We start from the raw sequence: 6,160 nt of genomic DNA, 5'->3' as shown, positions 1-6,160 counted from the left end.
TTCGTAGTTTCTCTTCGAGAAACTATGTATTACTCTAAAATGACCATCCAAGTGCTCGCCATATCTGTTGGATCCCAAAGTTTTCATTTCTCCTCTCCAAACCTTAATTCCATTTCCATAACACCTTTTGTTTTTCTTTACTCCTCAATGTACACACTGAATACAACAGAAGATAGCCTGCAGATTTATCTCATTCCCTCCTCAACTACTGCATCCCTTTCATTGTCGTTTGTCTCTTATAACAGCTGACTGGTTTCTATAAATGTTGTAAATAAGCTTTTTCTCCGTGCGTTTTATCTCTGCCACCTTCATAATTTCAAAGAGTGTCGTACAGTATTTATTATCAAAAAGCTTCATCTACATCTATAAATGCTGTAAACGGAGGTTTGAATTTTTCGTTCTATCTTCTAACGTAAGTCGTCGAGTAAGGAACCAGAATCCAAACTGACCTTGCTCGAATTCGGCTAGACTTGAATTATTCTGAATTTAAAGAGATTTGTGTGTAATTATAATGAATCAATGATAGAAAAAAGGCGCATTTCTATAGTTCTTTAGAAACGAAATGCTTGTGCTGAATTTAACCGGTGGCGACTGTGATTTGTAGTCGAAACTTCCGAGATATTCAGGGGGACTGGTAGGTGTATTGCCTTTTTGTACAGGATCCTAATTTGATCAGGTGCAATAAAATTCGTAGCTCTTATACTACATTCAGTGAGTTAAATGTGAACTACGTGCTTCTTGGAGCCTTATTGCCAGCTATGAGGTCTACCTGTTGAGGAACAATTCGTCTGAAGACAGAAATGATATTGTTGTAGTTTTCATTTACATTTTCTGTACGTGGCAACATAATGTTTTACTTATGGGTGAACATACATGAAATAATATTAGTTTTCAGACAATCATGAATCTGTATTCGTTGTGGTTCGATTGTAAGAAATTGTGTCGTACAAATTAAGAAACCCGATGGTATTGGGAGTTTGAAAAAGGCGTTTGCCGTCATTAGTGCAATTTAATGTTTAGAAATGATATGGTGGGTTTTGTAATATGTTCTTTACCCAGTGTTATTAGTTAAATAGTTATGTTGTAATACAGTATGATAACAGAAAGGCATTATTGAAAGTGGAGCACAGATGAACTGCATGTAGCTGTAACAGTATATCTCAAAGGGGATGATAGATTAAAAGAATGTGTACGTTTATAAAATATGCTTAAGCCAACAGTTACTAAAAATGCTGACAATAAAATAAAAAACGTAAATTGTCATATAAAAACATTTTGGTTGCGTAAATTGTTTTCAGTGAAGTTGAAAGCTGATTGGAAGAGTATATTGTAGTATTTGAAGAGATGATGTTCGGTTTAATGATGTCGAACACGATAAAATTTGCGTTTGAAATTGCAAAAGAAAGCGTATTTCCTCACATTTTCAGTGCAGAGGATGCCACGGCAGGCAAAAAGTGAGCTGAAAGTGTCCATTCAAGAAATACAGCGAAATCCAAGTGAAATGCTGAAGGCACCAAATAAAACTTTCAAGGCCTAACCAGGGAGCATGTGAGCTGAGGAGCAGTTCATGCTATAAAGAAAAAAAAAGAGATAAAACGTTTTATTCCAGTGCTTCAAAAAGTGATGTAAGAACTAAAACAGGGATCATTCCTTAAATTTAGAGTCAGGGTCGTAGTTTATAAAGGTGGTACAATTTATACGCCCACTGGTACAAATTAGGAAACAGATCCCTAATTTACACGAGCTGTAAGTATTCAGAAAAACAAGTTTCATGTGCTTATTTTTATTACAACTTCCAGTCTTTAATCAGATATGATGAACAACATCCTGTAATTGAAGATGTCATTGTTTAAATTTTTTCGTAATTTACTCCTTAGGCTATAGTAAATAAAATTTCAAAAGTAGTACGATTTAGGTAACTCTCCCATTTAATGTTATGGGAGCCACATTAAAGTAGAATGGAATATAATCATCCTTGTAAAAAGTAGAAATACACTCCTGGAAATTGAAATAAGAACACCGTGAATTCATTGTCCCAGGAAGGGGGAAACTTTATTGACACATTCCTGGGGTCAGATACATCACATGATCACACTGACAGAACCACAGGCACATAGACACAGGCAACAGAGCATGCACAATGTCGGCACTAGTACAGTGTATATCCACCTTTCGCAGCAATACAGGCTGCTATTCTCCCATGGAGACGATCGTAGAGATGCTGGATGTAGTCCTGTGGAACGGCTTGCCATGCCATTTCCACCTGGCGCCTCAGTTGGACCAGCGTTTGTGCTGGACGTGCAGACCGCGTGAGACGACGCTGCATCCAGTCCCAAACATGCTCAATGGGGGACAGATCCGGAGATCTTGCTGGCCAGGGTAGTTGACTTACACCTTCTAGAGCACGTTGGGTGGCACGGGATACATGCGGACGTGCATTGTCCTGTTGGAACAGCAAGTTCCCTTGCAGGTCTAGGAATGGTAGAACGATGGGTTCGATGACGGTTTGGATGTACCGTGCACTATTCAGTGTCCCCTCGACGATCACCAGTGGTGTACGGCCAGTGTAGAAGATCGCTCCCCACACCATGATGCCGGGTGTTGGCCCTGTATACCTCGGTCGTTTGCAGTCCTGATTGTGGCGCTCACCTGCACGGCGCCAAACACGCATACGACCATCATTGGCACCAAGGCAGAAGCGACTCTCATCGCTGAAGACGACACGTCTCCATTCGTCCGTCCATTCACGCCTGTCGCGACACCACTGGAGGCGGGCTGCACGATGTTGGGGCGTGAGCGGAAGACGGCCTAACGGTGTGCGGGACCGTAGCCCAGCTTCATGGAGACGGTTGCGAATGGTCCTCGCCGATACCCCAGGAGCAACAGTGTCCCTAATTTGCTGGGAGTGGCGGTGCGGTCCCCTACGGCACTGCGTAGGATCCTACGGTCTTGGCGTGCATCCGTGCGTCGCTGATGTCCGGTCCCAGGTCGACGGGCACGTGCACCTCCCGCCGACCACTGGCGACAACATCGATGTACTGTGGAGACCTCACGCCCCACGTGTTGAGCAATTCGACGGTACGTCCACCCGGCCTCCCGCATGCCCACTATACGCCCTCGCTCAAAGTCCGTCAACTGCACATACGGTTCACATCCACGCTGTCGTGGCATGCTATCAGTGTTAAAGACTGCGATGGAGCTCCGTATACCACGGCAAACTGGCTGACACTGGCGGCGGCGGTGCACAAATGCTGCGCAGCTAGCGCCATTCGACGGCCAACACCGCGGTTCCTGGTGTGTCCGCTGTGCCGTGCGTGTGATCATTGCTTGTACAGCCCTCTCGCAGTGTCCGTAGCAAGTATGGTGGGTCTGACACACCGGTGTCAATGTGTTCTTTTTTCCATTTCCAGGAGTGTATTTTATGAAAGTTAAAATCTGTTTACTGTGTGCAAGGTAGTTGGCCTTAGAAAATGGTGAGTTTTCATCAAAACCGTAATACTCCCCTTCGTCCTCGCTAGTTTCTATGGAGTCAGGCAACGTTATTAATTCAGGACTGGATGACTATCGTGAGTCAGCAATTATAATGGGAATAACTATTCGCCACTCATATTTGTGTGTCATCTCTGTAAGCCAATAACTTGTACTCAGTGTGCACAGCTTCATACGGTGAAACTTGTCAACAAATCACATAGTTCTAAGAATAATAAGCACGACTTCTAAGAACAATAAGCACGTCAAGGACATAAGAGGTCCGTCACATATTCTTCCACCACGACCACATGCCCCCTAAGTTATTAGCAGTTAATTTTAATCGTGGTAACAGAACACATCTTTTCTACGTAAATTTAATGAGCCCTCGTGCGCCTGTCTAAAATGAATTTTGGGGATATTATATTAACTTTACGTAAATGGTAGCTTGTGGCCAACCACGACCACGTGCTCTCTAAGTCAATGGTAGTTCATACCCATCCAAATTTCACATAACTCATCGAATTTTCTCACCCACCTTGATGAGACCTATTGCGTGCTTCCTCGACCCTGTGATGCTAACTGTAACAGGTAATGAAAGAACAATTAGTAAGCGAGATCGTTACGCGCATATATGGACGACTTTTGACCATCAGGGGTTCTACGTGTTTTGCCTTTGTATGTGGTAGTGAAGAATTCATGGGGCGCACCAGTTCACTCTCCCCTGTTGCTTCGGCACTAAGCTGTTGATTCTTCCATTCTTTCAATTTTCTTTCAGCCGGGTCACTATCTGCTAGTTGTTGAATGCATCTCTGGTGTAAGTCAGGCATGCAAATCTGATTTTGTTGACTGTCTAGTCCTCCATACCCTGATGAAACGGTCTACATCTACTGTTCTAATCATATTGTTTATGTTCTGTTAGGTATATGATAAAGCCTGAATGGAAGCCGTAAAAGATGCATGTAAAGTAGTGACAGGATCATGGTATATAACAAGTCAGTTCTGTAACTTTCAATGAGATAAAGTTACCCACACCATTTAGCCACTTCCTTGTCCCATCATTTAATCGACTCATGAAAGGGACAAGTAACGGTCTCGAGCTGTATAGGAATTGATAAGTATAAGAAATACTGACTCCTCACCTCGTATCTAGTATCTGCACTGCCCACGACGTTAACTTCTTGTCGAGCCCGTATGCCGATCATGTACCCAATGAAATTCTTAAGATATTATTCCGTTGTGTGACAAAGATTTTTGTTAAATCATTCTTTTGGTTTATGCATGCCAAGTATTGCATCATTATCGCGTCGATCAGCATACAAGTGACCAAAGAGCATGCGCATCGGTCGTGTGTGGCTGAAAACGAAGAGACAGCACTTTCATCGAATCTGTGTTCATGAGATTAATTTTCCCTCCAAGAAAAGAACTCACAAACGTGAGAAGTTTTTCGATTTTCGTCCATTTTCTTTTCTATAAGGTGATCTTTGAGGTCATTCCCTTTGTATATCCGTTCTATACATTCCTTCCACCTTTCAGCCTTCCCTGTTTTTCATTAACAGCTGCTTGCCATCAGAGCTATTGATAATCATATAACTGCTTCAATTTTCTCCAATGGTTTCTTTCAATGTCCTATAGAGAGTATCTACGTTTCGTATTTTCATTCATTCTTCTACAGCTTTGCATTTCTCCTCTTTGCATAAATGCTTTGTTATTTTGAACTTCCTGTCTCACTTATGTTAGACGTTCGTATTCTCTTTTGCCTGTTTTTTAAGCGTTTTTATATATTCTTTTCAGTTAAATTCATTATTGGTCGTGTTAGCCTCACCTTTCTGTGGGCCTTGTCTTTGTAGCTAGTTGTTTCTTTGCAGCCTTTAGTTTATCCTCTGCCGAAGTTACCCATTCGTCTCCTACTTTACTTTCACGTGTTTCAGTTAACAGTTGCGCAATGCTTTCGTCGAAACTGTCAAGTATGTTCGGTGCTTTCAACCTATCCAGATCCCACACTCTTAATGTTCAATACCTTCAGTTTTATGCTGCGGATTATATGGAATAAACTATGGTCAGAGCCAACCTTCCTTCATCATACTTTAGCACAGTACTAGCAACAATTAGACTGGGCTCAGTGCAATATTCTGCCAGGCGGCTTGTATGTCACCAATACATCAATAAATACAATTATAAAGGACAACGTTTCTAAGTATTCCATCTATTGTAGTTTCTATACCAGCTGCAATGAATTAATATGACAATGTTCTATGCGCTATTATAGTTGGACCAAGAGAAACCTATATGACGAAATACAAAAGACACATACTACGATTACTTGGGCAACGGTGAACTCGTGATCTCTTTGCTCCCCTTGCGAAAAGGAAAGAAAAATGTGGTCTGCAGAAAGTTTCGCGCTGTCTTGCGTTTCCCATTTGCGCTGTGTACACCAACAGGTTCCGCCAGCCGCCTTGCGGAGCACGACACTGCACCGAGCTGGCCTTATCGCTAGCTGCCACCCGTCTTCGTAGCCAAAGCTGCTTACGCACTCTTTTGCCGTGGCACTCGAGTCGGAGGTAGACGGTATGGAGAAAGTTTTCATCGCCGTCTAGAAGCCACCACAACAGCAAGGGAGGTGATAGCCCAAAGTCCCTGATCACCACTGTTAGTTAAACTCTAGTACTCATGGAGCATGGGCATGTTTTTG

This window comes from Schistocerca serialis, chromosome 9, assembly GCF_023864345.2.
Source record: "Schistocerca serialis cubense isolate TAMUIC-IGC-003099 chromosome 9, iqSchSeri2.2, whole genome shotgun sequence".
In the NCBI taxonomy this organism is placed as follows: Eukaryota; Metazoa; Arthropoda; class Insecta; order Orthoptera; family Acrididae; genus Schistocerca; species Schistocerca serialis.
Note: the sequence above shows the minus strand (reverse complement) of the source record.